Here is a 14,766-nt window from a genome sequence, read left to right as displayed (position 1 = left end):
CCTATGGGGCAGAAAGGCCACCTCCTGCAGCCCAGACAGGTGGAGCAGGACCGGGTGGCCTGGAGGGCAGAGCAGCCATGGACACCAGCCAGCTCCTTACCCAGTGCGGTCCCAGTGCGCCAGCGGCTGAGCCACCAGGGATAGGGTTCCCATCCCAGCTGGGAGCCTGGGTGTATCCGTGGGAGGGATGGGGGTGCCACAGGGCAACCATCCCCTCAAGATGTCCCTGAAAAGGCCAGTGAATGTGCTGGCACTAAGGGGCATCCAGGGATAAGTGAGCATGCTCCAGCCCATGCTATCACCATGCCCACTCGGTGGTCCTGGCACCCACCCTGCTTTTCACAGTCCCAGCAGCGCATGCCCAGCACGGCCTTCATCCTTGTTCCTCTGCACCAGCACTTGGTCTAGGGATGCTCAGCACCACGCTGGATGAGCAGAGAGACCAGCCAGAGGAAATACAGTGCCCGAGCACTGTTCCCTTGGTTTGAGGGATTTGAAAAAAAGACGATAAGCTTCAAATTGAGGGAACTAACACAAAATTGCTCCAGAAAGCATGGGGAGTGATGTGGTTTGCAGTGGGGTGGCAGCTCTCCTCTGTGTCAACAGAGATCTCATCTGAGCATTTATTGTCACGAAAAGCAGCGCTGGGCATTAGTTCAGCTCAATTTCCAACTTGTTCCCTCTTAAAATGTCAGTTCCGTGGAGCTAAGCTAATGCAGTGAGCTCTGCATCCTTGCTGGCTGCACCCAGTGTCCCCTGAGCAAAGCCCCATGCCTGGCACCGAGAGCCCCAGGAGCCTGTGCCTTTGTCCCCACTGTGCTTCCTGCAAGGTCCCACAGCCATGCCCAGTTCACCCAAGAAGACTGCAGAGGTGGTCGTCCCAACCATGCCATCATTGAGCCTGGCCCATGTTTCTGTCCATCACCCCCAAAGGGCGTCCAAGAAGCACCCACCCCCATCACGCACAAAGCCCCTCAACACAGCACTTTGCATTCCCTCCCCAGCACTTTGAGGAGCTCCTGCACACAGTGAGTTGCGGCAAGTGGCCAAGCACTGGTGCCAGTGATGATCCCCTGAACCACCCCAGGAGGAGGTGAGAGCAGGATTTGGCCGATCCATGTGAAATATCACCAGAAGAGGGGAACCACATTTGCAGCTCAGCAGGCTTTTAAAGAAATTAAATGTAGGTAATTACATTGGTGCACGACTGGCTGGAAGAGATGCAGGCATGGTGGTTTCCATCCTGGTCCCTTCGTTTGAGCAGTGCTCCCATGGGTGCCCAAAAACATGGTGGCCAGGAAACCTTAAAATCCCTGGAGAGGGGGATGAAGGGAAGAAGATGACCCAATGCGTTGGCAACACATCTGCTGCCTGAGATGACAATGTCGTGTGCCCTCTCTATTTAAAAGGAAGCAGCACATTAAAGCTCACAAGGCAACAGGACGCACACAGGGTTGGCAGTCCCTCTCCACACACAACTCAAGCACAGCAGCTGAGCCAACATTTTCTAGAAGGTTTAGTGACCATTTTTGCAGACAGCTTTAAATTTCTGCCTTCTTTATGATGCAATTTTGGACCCTGGGCATCCCACAGTGCCCTGTTCCTGCAGATGTACCAAGCAGAACCCAGCTCCACCAGCACTGGCTTAGGGATGGTTCAGCCCGAAGCAGCCCATCCCCGAGATCCACCACGTCACCGTCGCAGTGCCAGCACTGTGCTGCTGCAATGCTGCAGTCCCTCCAGGGCAACGTAGGGGGAAAAAAAAAAACATGTGTCGGGGTTGGTGGGATGCTCACCAGAGCAGAAGTGGCTCCCTGCCGGGCCTCCTGTGCCATGCCCTCCTCCCACTCTCCCAAGCTCAGATGCTGCCTACAGCCACCAGCTCACCTGGGATGACCTTTACCTCCCGTGCCAATACAGGTGCATTCACCAAGCGATGCTCAGGACATGCACACCTGATAGACAGAGCTCCCTGACCTTGTCTCTACTAGGTAAACGCACAAATTTATCTTAACCAGTTTTGGAAGGGGCCTGTTCTGGACAGCTGCAAGCCCTTCCCTGCCGAAATACAGTGATTCAAGGCCAGCTCGCCTGAAGCAATGTTTGCTGCTGGGTTTCACCTTGCCACCACCCACATTAGAACCTTCAGTCTACGCAGACAGAGCAGCCACACCTCCCTGATGCAGAAATCTACCCAGTGCAGGAGTTCGAAAAGATTGAATTTACCCTGGACCCAGCATCCTGAAAATGGGAGGTGGGATTTTTACGCATTGTGCTTTGCAAAGGGCTTGGCCCTCTGAAGGAAGTTGTTGACATCAGGCTCGACTAGCCTCAGACGTGCATTCACGGCACCCTGTAGATCTGCCATCGTCATGGCACAGCATGAAGTGCTGTCTAGGGACCCTTTCTCCCCTCCAACATCACAACCACACCTGCCGGTCATCATGTTTCAGCTCAGCAGAGGCACCTTCACCTATTTGGACCTGCTCAGAGCTGACACCCCAGGATAACTCCAGGGCTGGGCTCATATCCAGCAATGCACTGCATCCTTACAGGTGATGCAGCACACAAAACCTCTCCCAAGGTGCTCTCACCCCAGACATAGAGCCAACCTGAAAAAGACTCATCTCTCCCTACAGCCAAAGCCACCTTCCTCCCAGGCACTGGGTCCCCATGGCACCTTTGTAGGTCCAAATCCTTCCTTGCATGGAGTAGGCATAGATATGAGCCCACTTTGCTCCTAGATCTCAAGCAAATTCCAAAGAGCAGCGGTCAAGTCTGAGGGCTGAAAGAAGATAAGGACTAAATCTTCCAGAGAAATGGAGAAATCTAGTTCCTGAGGCCCAAGAACCAAATACCCTCCCAGACTGGGTCTCACCATCTCCTCTGCCCTCTGCAAAGCATATTGCCATCCTCTAGCTGTGTCTGGGTTGAGGAACATGGGACAGGACAAGACAAGAGGGTTTCTGGGTCAATCTTGGTCTCGTGAGGGGGAACAGATGGGTTTTCTGGTGGGACTGATGTTCTGAAAAGCAATTACACATGAAGACATACCCAACAGACTATGCTGTGCTCTGGCCCAGAGCCCAAGTCATCTTGGGTTTGGATTTTAATTAGCCCTGTTTTGGTATCTGTTCTCTACTTCCCTCCAGATAATGATTTAATTACTACAGACCTGTCTTCAAATTAGCAGCTTCCTCAGTGGATTATTCAGCTGGGATCTCCTCAATTACAGAGCCCATCTCACCACCATCAAAAGAGAGGCTGGAGAGAACAAAGGAAAACCAAAACCCTTCCTGGAAAGAGAAACCACACAAGCACCCAGCTCCTGAGCAGGGGCCACTGGCAAGCCCTCCTCCTACCTTTATCCATGTCTCACAGCTGATTAAGAAAACTAGCTCCAAAACACACCCCAAACATCTGCCTCATGCATGACCATGATGGCATCAAGGCTGGTCTTGTCTTCCTACCATCAAGCCTTCTTACCCAGCAGACCACAAGTAGGTGGAGGGGCCAAGCAAGGTGAAAGGGATGCACCATGAGCTGGGACACAGAGCCACTGCTGTGCGTGCCCCCTAAGGGGATCACATGTTTGGGAATCCCCTAGGAGAAGGGAGCCCATGGGGACCTGGCGAGGACGCTGCTTATTGTGCCTGGTGGGACCAGGCAGAGAATGAGGCATGGCCCCCGACAGCAAGCCCAATCTCCTTCTCCAGCAGTGGGACTAGGCAGGGACCATGCTGAGGTTCAGCAAGGCTCCAGGCCTGAGGGACGAAGGCTGAAGAGAGAACAGCAGAACAGGTTGCCCAAAAGAAATACCAGATGTACATGCAAAGTGAAGGACACAGCACAGCGAGGGTGAAACCTTCAGAGCGCAGCTCTACAACATGACTTGGTGCCAATGAGCAGTAACTGACCCACAGAAAAGCTAAGTCGCTGGCTAAATTGCAAAGCAGACAGGTTGCTTCCCCACTGCAAGACCTGGGCAGAGCATCTCCATGCTGCAGGGCTTCAGCAAACCCTCCTCCCCAGCCTGGCATGATCCCTCTCCCCAGGCTGGGCTGGGAAAGGAGGGGACACGCTCATGAGGTACCCCATCCCTTGTTGCAAAGGGCAATGAGCTCCAAGGACACACCAAGAAGCACTTTGGTCCTTTTCCACCGATGCACTTGAACTACTGACTGCACATTGTGCTTCTCTCAAGACCCCCCAAGATTTCCCTCACCAGTAGCGCTACAATCCCCAAGTTACTGCCAGGGAAACAGATTTTGTAGCAGCCACTGGAAAAACTCTACCGCCTCTCCTTACTGTAGCACGGACAGCAGCGGAAAATCTCCACTGGCTCCTCTGTCACTGCAGTTCACACTCCAACAGATTAGCTTAAACCAGCTGCAGCTCCCGCTGCTGCAGGAAGAGCCCTCGAGCACAGCCACGCGCAAATCTGCAGCTGAAAACACAGCCCAGGTTTCTCGAAACCCAGACTAACACCCCATTTGTGAGGCTAGAGCGACTCTCCTCCTCTGGTTCCCTTCCTGAACACAAGAAAAGCAGCTGGGCAGCAAAAATAGCCAAGTGATGCAGCCTGTTATCCCAGCTAACAGGATTGGGGATACAGCCCCGGCCCTCCCTGTGCTTCCAGTGGGATCCACAGCCCTGTTCTCCAGGCAATGAGCCCCAGCCTGCTGCACCACCACCGGTCCCCTGCACAGTGCCCCTCCAGGGCATCGCCTGGCTCTGTCCTCCCTGCCAGCCATCACAAGCCCCTGAGCGTTTCAAGCTCTCCACCCCATCAGATTTGCTAGGAGAGACCAACATGTTTGAGAGTGAGCTCAGGGAGAGAAAAGGCCGTGACAACACAAGGCCTTTAGTTTCATTTCCTTGAGGACCCAGACTGAAGAAGATGGGAGTGGAAGCGACACACAAGAGAAAGAGAGAAGGATTTTCATTAACACAATCAAACCTCCTGGAATATGATAACAGAGGCGATAACACACATCTCCCCTCTGGCCAAGGACAAAGCAAGGCTTCCTAGTTATGAAGAAGAGGAAGAAAATTGGAGTAGAAGAAAGGAAATGACTCAAAAATGGCTGAAATGTCATATGTTATTAAAAAGCCTTCACCTAGTGAGAAATAACGACTGATGAGAACAAGGATATGATGGGGGAAGCCGAACAGCTGGAGAACAAGCGGGATGGGGAGCAAGCACCTGAGAATGGCTCTGCTTGCCCCTGAAAGTCACCCTGGTGACTACAGTGGTGGGCTGACTTCTGGAGGTGTGCCTGGGGTGACCTGTGAGAAATCTGGGGTGCCGAGAGGCCATGCCAGCGAGGAAGGTGACAGCAGCTGCAGGAGATGGCAGTCCCAGGCTAGCCTCAGCCCACTGCAGACCAGCGAGTTCCCTGGAAGCCATGGTTAAATGCCTCCATATTTTGAAGCATCCTGTACAGAGGCCCTCATCCTGCTCTCCTGGCACCCCCAGGCCACATTGCCGCTGTACCACGTCACAGGGTCCCTGCTCTGACTGCTTGAGGAGAGAAGCGTGGATGCTACCTTGCTTTCTCAGGGTACTTGCAGCCCTATCAGCACGGCTGGGAATCCAGCTGCTGGAATCCTGAGTGGAAAAGCAAATCAAGCAGTCCCTCCAGCATCCCCACGAGCATCACCCTGCAAGGGGACACCCACGGCTCTGACCCTCCCCAGGGACCGTCCCACCTTCAGAGGAGCTGAGCATCCGCAGCCAGGGCTGAGCAAAGCCGCAGCTGCCAGTTGTAGCCGGGAGCAGCCGGTGCCCATGTTAGGCAAGCGCGGCCTCGCATGGCCCCGGCTTTTTCAGGCTGCCGCGGTGACGGCCGGGGAGAGGAGCGTCTGGGCTGTATCAGTGTCATGCAGCATTGTGGGCTCGCTGGCTCCTGCTCCAGAGCAAAGGCAGCTCCATCCCAGCCCGGGAGGTTGAGCTGAAGTCACGCTGCTCTTGCTCTTCCAGCACTGACACAAAGCCCCTTTCGGGCTCCCAGTGTGGAGACAAGCTGGCCCTCCCCAGCTGATCTGCCCCTCCAGCATCTCACAAGCAGCGATGCGAGGAGTTTTGCAGGCAGGAGCGACTCCGATTCCCCACAGCAGCCTCCACTCTTGGCATCTCTCTCCACCGCTTCCCCAGCTGTCCGTGAGCTGCATTTGCAGGTAACATCCCTCCCAACCCCGCCCCAGCAGAGACCCCGACGTGCACATACCCAGCTCCCAGCACAGCTATCCATGGAGGCAGACACACGCGTGCGGAGCCTTGCTTTGGCCCCACATTAATATGCACACAATATGGCCAGAGTTGCTCTGAATCTGACAATATTCACTTTTTGGAAAACAACAAGAAGCAAGAGCCAAACCGCACGTGTCTCCTTGCCTGAGCAGGGTCGAGGCTGGCAGGGAGCCAGGAGCTGTGGCTACGCAGAGGTTGGACTCTTTCAAACTCAGACCATCATCTTCGGAGGAAGATAGGGAGGCAATAAAGCTGTGACAGCGGCCACCACTGCCTTCTCCTTAGCAGCATCCTCCTACCACCACCAGTCCAGACCAGCTCTCCCTGGCAAGCCTGCTCTGGTTACTGGTGTTGCTAGCACACTTGTCCTGTGCCCATGAGTCCTCACAGATTTACGAAAGCTTTGGGTACCACCAAGTGCACTTGGCAGCTGCCTCAGAGCGGTCAGCCTCAATCCAAGCCAATGGGGATGGAAAGGGGCAAAAGGAGACCATGAAGGTCCCAGCTGCCCCAGAGACTGGTTAACCTGGGTGCTCATAAGCAGCTCCCAACCATTTGGGGATAAGCCCTGCAAAATCTCACACTTTTGGGAGAACAGGCTCAGGCAAATTTCCAGCTCACCAGTGACTATGTGGGAGCTGACCCACAGTTGCTCTCCTTGTGTACACACCTGCACTGAAGGAGAAAGGGGGAAAAAAGCTCAGGGTGAAGGCAGCAGCATGGGGAGATCCTTCTGCTTCCTCCTCCACAACAGGTTTTTGGCATTTTGGGGCACACCAGGTCAGCCTATGTGGAGCCAAGAGTCCTTGGAAGGAGAAAGTCCAGGCACTGAGTGATGGAGGACCTGCCACATCTTGGTCTGACAGACCGGGGTGGCTCTTCCTGAGAGGTTACTACACTTGTCCCCACCCCAGGGCAGTGGCAGCACCTCCCTGGCATCTCCAGTGGCTGGATTTTCTCCTACTTGCAGTGGAGAGATGAAGAAACCAAGCAGCCAGAGCCTGCCAGCTATGTGGGGTTGGTGGCTGGTTTCCTCGCCTTTTCGGCCTCCAAAATACACTTTTTTTTTTTTTTTTCAAGACTGGGGGAATTATCAATGCTTGCATCCATGGCTTGACCATATTGCAGCAGGGTGTAGGACTCCTAGCTACCAGCTAACCCCATTAGCTGTGTGTGCCTCAAGCCTGCGCTCACCCCCTGCCCCAGGATGCATTTACAGCTCAGAAATGAACTCCCCCAGCAGCGTAAGGGTTTATCACATGGAGATGAAGAGAGGAAAATCCAAATACCCTCAATCCAAAGTCTCCTAAAGAAACACATCCATTTAGAGCATCACTCATGTTTTATAGCCTCAGCACCTCCCAGCTATGCTGAACTTCAGTTTTCACACCCATTGCATCCAGCACTGCTCCAAAATCCCTCAATGTCACAAAGCCAGTACGCCAGTTTGCCGCTTCACCCGAAGATCACAGCACGTGACATTAGGCCTTGGCTTAATTCGTAGACCAACTGATGAGCTCTCCCTGCCCTGCCAGCAAGGTCAAGAGGCTGAAACCTGCTGGGGAAAAAAGCCTGCTTGCTTCTGAGTTATATATCAGTCTACCCAGTGCCCTGTATGAGCTGAAAACACCAGCATGCCTTCTGCATTCACCCATTAAAGAGAGACCCAGCTGCTCAAATCAAAGCAGTCAGTCCCCTTCCCTGTATTCCACATCTCAAAGCCAGACATGTAAATGTAAATTATGTATTTACTGCAAAGAGGATAGACTAGACACCTGGGACACACACACAGAGGGTTAACAGCGATGAAGTGCAGTACACTGCCTTTTCAACAGCTCCTAATGCATGCAGGTATTTGGACACAAGACCATTCTCGTGACGCTGGCCAGCTGGGCACAGTCACCTCCACTCTCCTCGCGACAGGGACAGCTCAGGGGCTTGGAGGGCTCCTGTGATGGGCTGGAAGGGATTTTGGAAGTGCCTTTCCTGTGCCCTGTCCTGAGATGGGAGCAGCCCTCACTAGCCACTGCCAGCACACTTGGCCAGGCCTTCCCCGGCAGGGTCACCAGCAATGACGGCAATTTCTTTGGTGGCCGCTGAGGGTCCATCTCTTTGGTGAAAGGATGAGTTTTGGGGGGTATTTTGCTTGATGTCACATCAGGGATGAGTTTCCCCTCCTGGACTCTGCTTCCCTGAACACCGCTGCACCTCTGATTAACACACCTCACAGCACGGAGAATAAAAGTAATAAATGTTCATTTACCCCAAAGATTGACACAGCCACTGCATTACTTAGACCAGATCTCGAGAGCAGAGTTTCACCCTTTGTAGCGTAACAGATGTCCTGCACTGAGCCATGCAGCAATATTTAAATAAAAAATGGTGGCTGTACAATAGCCAAGTCATTTGAGAATTAAAACGCTGGTATTTTTAGGCAGCGGGAGTACGTGTGGGAGAGATCTCAAAGTGCAGGCTGATGCCATTTGCTGCAGGGCAGTTAGAAGTAGATTTATTGACGACGTGATTTGAAAGCAACACCCGCACTCATGAAGAGCCATGCAGTGATCAGCAATGCTGGGGCTTATTTCAGTTTCACTTTAAGAGGCAAAATTGGTTTATATACGTGTAAACACAAAAGACACACAGAACGAAAGCCATTTCTGCTTCCAGAGATGCTCCAATTGCCATCTCCAAAAATGGCCACTGCAAAAGTCTTGTAACTAAATTAACTAGAAGCAGATGATCAAAAGGGGGGGAAAAATGCTCTTTTTTTAATATGGCAGCCCCAAAGTGTTGGCAATAATCAAGTGATTATGATCCAGGTTTTGATGCTGGGGAGGAGGAAAGAGAAGTCTTCTCTCTCCATCAGACACTAGCTGCTTTCTGGGTGGTACATCTGGATATTAGACAGGTAACAGCAGCAAAGCAAACCCTTTCTGGATCTGGGCTCGAAGGAAAGACAGCTCAGATCAGGAGAGATGAGCCTTCTGGCTCCAATTAAAGAGTTAATGGGTTAAAACGAGTTAAGCCATGTTACTCTGCACATGGTGACTGGAGAGCCCAAGCCCCTGGAAGGGTTCAGGGAGGCATCTCTCCAAGGGATGCTGGCAGTGACTTTAGAGACCCCACTCTGTCCCCTGTGTCCCAACAAAGCTCGCAGGCACCTGCCTGCAGGTGCTGTGATGCTGGCAAGAAGCGAGGACAGCAATCCCCAGATGGGAATCTCCAGGACTTCCACCCATCCACTCGCTAGCACAGCCAGGTTTTCTAAGCAGCAAAGCAGCAGCCAACCTTTGGTTTGCTCAACACCTCCCTGGGTCCTTTAGGGGCTTGGGTTCGCAGCTCCTCTGCCCCAGCAAAGCCTCCTCCAATCCTCTCCAGCTTGCCTTCGCCCAAATGCCCGCCTCACTTTCGCCGTGCAGACTCAGCCCTGCCTGCCTCCTTGCTGCAGGAGATGTAGGGAACAGGTCCTCCTTCGCCCGTGCCAGCAGTGCATCCGTGGTTGGACATTGCCACCGCTGATGCCCCCAGCCCCGCAGCAACTATGAGGGTGGCACGGGGACAGGATCTCTGCTGCAGCTGGCACCTCTGCAGGGGGATGCAACCAACAGCAACACCATCCCCAGCTGGGGTGGGAAACACGTTACTGGCACGACGGGATGGCAAAGGCACCGGCAGCGCCATGTCCCAGTGATGCCACCCTGACTGATCTCCACTACCCCTGGCCAGAAACCAGCTGCAGTGACACCAGGAAGCCCCACAGAAACACTCTCATGCAGATACAGGAGAAAAGCAGGATCCGGCTGTGCCACACTCACACTTCATTCCCACTGCCCCTTCCCGAGAGCAGGGAGCTCAGCTTCGCAGCACGCCAGGGAAAGCAAACACAGGGAGAAGATATTCAGCAGCACCACAGCTACCTCATCCTGCAGAGAAACTGGCCAAGACACTGCAGCGCTTCCAGAGCCTTGAAATGATGCCGTGCCCAAACGAGCCTTGAAACGCTGCCCTGCACTCCCCAAACCCAGGTCTCACCCAAGGAGACCCACAATCTAGCTGGGTGCTCCCTTGGATGGAGGGGGAATTTCAAGGCACAGTGCTTTCCACGACCCCAGGGACACAGGGGTCAGGTCTGTCCCCCAAGGACAGGAGGGTGCAGAGCCCGTATTCCCTGACTGTGGGGCTCTGGCCTGATTTGAGCTCCCCGAGTGGGCTCGCAGGACAATGAGCCATCAAGGTGCTTTACGAGAGCTCAGTCCGCCAAACGAGAATGTCATCTCGCAACCTCGCCGGGAGAAATCACACTCGCGCAAGGCACTTGCGCATTATGTGGGACAGTTTGGGACCAGAATAACTTCCTCTCCTGGATGATCAGCGTGTGAATAAAGCAGCCATAGCCAAAAATAACCTCTGGACCTTTTTGACTCCTTCCTGCAAAACAGTTTGGGGGAAATGCTAGAAAGAGGCCAAGATCTAGTTAGTACAGCTGCCAGGCACTGAATTACAAGGCAGATTAACTGAATTACTGAGGCTATAAACTTTGTACAAGCCCATCTTTCCCCTCACTGCGGCCCCTGGCACCACGAATTTCTGCATGGGGAATAGTAGTAGGCACCACCACCAAGCCTATTTAATTCATGATTAAGAGCTTGAGATCAGGTTTATGACACCTGTGTTAATGCCACAGCAAGGCTATAAACACCCTTCTCAATTTTGGAAGCCAGAAAGGCCAGGCTTTGGCAGGAGAGGATCCTTCTGAAGATGCACTGCACTAACGAGATGCCCAGAAAGGTGAGCATTTGGCTGGCAGCGTGGCCAAACATCCCCCTTTCCCCAGACTCCAGCCATCTGATGTGCAGCCCAGCTCCTACCTCTCGGCTATCGAAATCCCCAGGGCACCACACGGCCGTCAGCCCTGCAGCAGTGCACTTCTTCTGTCCCAGCACATTAGCCGCATCAGGAACGATGCTAGCCAGGGAGGTAAAACCCATCTGTAATTATGGAGAAAATTAATTTCTACCAAGAAAGGGTGGAAACAAGAGCTTTGAATCAATGCACCTGGTGGATGGGCAGCATTTTTGGGAGGGGGTCCCTTCCCCATCTGTGCCATCCTGCCCTGGCAATGGATCCTCTCCCCTCCGGGAGGCTGGATGGAGAGTCCAGACAGGAAGAGCATCCTTCCCTGCTGCACATCCCCGCGGCACAGCGCTCGCTATTTAAAGAAATTGGCCACACGCTGTCAACGTCTCACCTCCCCGCAGAGGAGCTGGGCCGATGCCCCGGCATTTCCTGGCATGGCACTGCCTCCATGACCCGCTGGCATGCAGAGGCAGGGGCTCGGCACAGCTGATGCTGGCTGGGAGGCTGCAGGAGAAAAAGGCATCACGCAGCAAAAAACCCTGGGAACTGCCCTCTCCTGGAAATCGGTCGCAATGGACAGGAGGATGGGGGAAATGAGCTCTCATCTGCCACTTGTTTTCTTCTTTTTTTTTTTTTTTTGATGCAATTAAAGGCAGCCACCCAGCCGGTACCTCCTCATGCTTGCTAAGAGAAGCGTGGCAGAAACTGAAAACCAGGAGCTGAAAAAAAAAAAATCTGCATTTCAGATAAATTCCAGCCTTGTCAGTCCTGCAGGATTACAGTGCTGGAGACAGCGACCCATGAGCTGATTTAAAACACCAGGGTGGAGATTCAGAAAAGGAAGGGCAACTTGGAGGACACAGGGTCAGTCCCCTCCTGGCCAGTGACTTTTGGCCCTGTCTTTTGGAGAAGGTTTGGCACCTAGCTCCAAGATCCCTCCACCTCCCTGCTGCGGGATGGAAATTGCTGCACTGCCAGCGCTGCACAGGGACTGAGGGGCAGGCAGGGCTGCTCCACGCATGGCTTTGCACAAAAATGAGAGAGATGAACACCCGCTTCACTCCTTAGGGCATCCTCACCATGTAATTAAATGGAGGGCTTTACAATGTCCCCACAAGGATTTTAACCTGCTTGAACACAGCACAAACAGAAGCAAAATCCAATTATATCAGCGCAACTTTTTTAAGCAAAGAGCCTTGAATCATTTTTCACTACTTCTGCTCCAGATGGGCCCAAATGCAGACCTGTCCCCCAATGCTGCAGTTGTTTCATGTGATATTTTCCCTTCCTCCCTCCCAAATGCCAACTCGTGTATGCACACCCACATGTGCACCCACCTCCAAGCCTTTCGGCATCGTTTGCTCACAGAGGAGCCCTTTAAGCGCTGAAAACTCCCAACCACATCCCAACCCTCAGGAGCCTGGCCAGGGCTTGGACACACCTGCGGAGCCCACGCCAGAGCCCTCACCCTCCGTCAGGATCGTCACCCCCACACCTGGCGCTTGGCGTTTCACAGAAAACATCTGTAAAGCGGGGGGTTGTTATTGCATTTAACACCTCTCTGGGAAGCAAGCCGGGCAATGGATTCAACACCCTTCCCCTCCAGTTAATAGCCCGGAGACTTTCCAGCTCACTTTTGGGAGCCATCTGGGAAACCTCAGACTCACCAAAGCATTCTTTAGGAGGAAATTAATTGTAAAATAAGGTTTCAGGATTTGCTAAAGAATCCAGTATCTTTTTGCTTTGCTGGAAAACATGAAATGGCACTGCCCAGGCAGTGGACAGACACTCATGCCAAAGCTGCTCCCTGTCCCCAGAGAGTGGAGACCTCCAGAAGCATTTCCAGTTGGGTCCCAGTTTGGGTTCAGTACCCTCTGAGGCTCCAGAGCTGCCTCCCCCAGATTCAGTGCAAACTCCCACCCCCAATACAGTGTCAGGCTCTTTCCCAGCACTGACTCACGGCCATGATCTCCCCACCCAGCACACCACGACCCCATCACCTGCCCAGCTTGCACTCACTCAGCCTCTTCCTCCTCACACCACCATCCTTGTCCCTGTCCCTGTCCCCATCCCCCTGAACCCCAGCAGGAGCTGCCTGAAAGGGCAACGCTTGCAAAAAGGGCCCTCCAAAGATACAGGCAAGGAGGTTTTCAGGGTGGTTTTTTACTCCCAGCACCTTCTGAGACAATTGAGACAGGCAAGAACCCAAATCTCCAGCACATTCAATCCCTCAGCATCTGCACTTCAACTGCTGGCGAGCACTGAGGCCCAGCTGGACCAAGCCACCGGTGCAGAGCAAGATCTGCTCACCCTCGCCAGGAAGCCAGAAAGCTGCACAGAGACGGACGAGTCATTTAATTCCACATCTGCCAAGCCACAGCTGAGCTGGCCACCCGGAAAAGCCAGATCTGTCCATCAGTCCCACCACCGATGCCTCAGGAACCTGCCAGTTTAGGGGCTCCCCCCTACCCTCCAGCCGGTGATGTAGGTCCCAGACAGCCTCCGGTCTGTGTCCTCGAAAAGAGATGCAGGAGGAGCAAGCACCGAAGCTGGGAAGTCATCCATGCACTTGAGCATTTCCAGGTGCCTGGGGGAGAGCACTAGTGACCGGTGCTGGCGGCTCCCCGACAAATCTCCAGGGAAGCCCCCAGAGATCAGTCCCACTTCCCAACCAGCACCGTCCTTAGATGCAGGGAGCAGCACATTGTGGCGTCCCCAAGAGCACAGATACTTGAGACTCCCAGACCATCAGAGCTACAAAGACACCATCTCCTCTAAAGTCCTGGGCAGCACCACAATCAAGAAACTCCTGAACCGCACAGGCACGTTCATCCAGGTACCAAACTCCAGCTCACACCTTGCCTCTGTACCACCTCGTGCTCATGAAATGGCATAGTGGTGTCAAACACACCAGGAGAACCTCATTCCAGCGTACGAGCAGATGGTGGCAAACGAGCTTAAAAGAAACCTTTGCCAACCCTGACTTGGCCAAAACCAGGATGTCCCCAGAAGGTTTTGCACAGCTTTAACAAAACCCAGCTTCCTAAGCCAATTGCTGTTATAATGATGCAATTTAGGGGATAAACAAGCCCTTAAACGGCTGGTGTTATTCAGGAGAAAACCACGGTGTCTGGAGGCAGCTTGCCATGGCCATGACGAGACGGCACCAGCCAACAGAGGATGGGAACCAGTATGAGCACAGCTGGAGCTAGCCAAGCTGGCTGGAGGCTCACTGGGCTGGTCCAGCCCTGAGCGCAGTGGCCATCTGCCCGGTGCCAACGTCCAGGCTGGACCAGCTTGGTGAGCATCTGCCCAGTTCTGAGCTGGACTAGCTTGGCAAGCATTCACCTGGTGCCGAGCTCCGGGCTGAACCAGCCCCACGAGAATCTGTCTAGTGAACATCCCCATGAGCTGGTCCAGCCTGGAGCTCGGTGCCAGGCAGATGCTCACTGGGGCTGATACAGCCCAGAGCTCGGTACTGGGTGGATGCTCACAGGGCGGATGCTCAAGGGCTGGAGACAGTACTGAGGGAGGCGGCAGGATACAGCGCTGGGAAATCAGAGGAGCAGGAGAAGGCCAGGATAGGACCAGTCTCACCAGGATGCCTGCCCTCCCCTTCAGCGTAAGGTGGAAGCATGGGGGGGGGGGGGTGC

General features: G+C 53.8%; 1 protein-coding gene across 5 annotated transcripts in view; it reads right to left on the bottom strand.

The window, feature by feature from the left end:
- PPFIA4 (PTPRF interacting protein alpha 4) overlaps positions 1 to 14,766 on the bottom strand; it is a 60,010-nt gene that overhangs the window by 44,433 nt on the left and 811 nt on the right. The gene's annotated exons all lie outside the window — the stretch shown is intronic.

The sequence above is a fragment of the Harpia harpyja genome, chromosome 19 (genome assembly GCF_026419915.1).
Source record: "Harpia harpyja isolate bHarHar1 chromosome 19, bHarHar1 primary haplotype, whole genome shotgun sequence".
NCBI lineage: Eukaryota > Metazoa > Chordata > Aves > Accipitriformes > Accipitridae > Harpia > Harpia harpyja.
The sequence above is the reverse complement of the archived record's forward strand: the minus strand, read 5'-3'. Positions and strand labels throughout refer to the sequence as shown.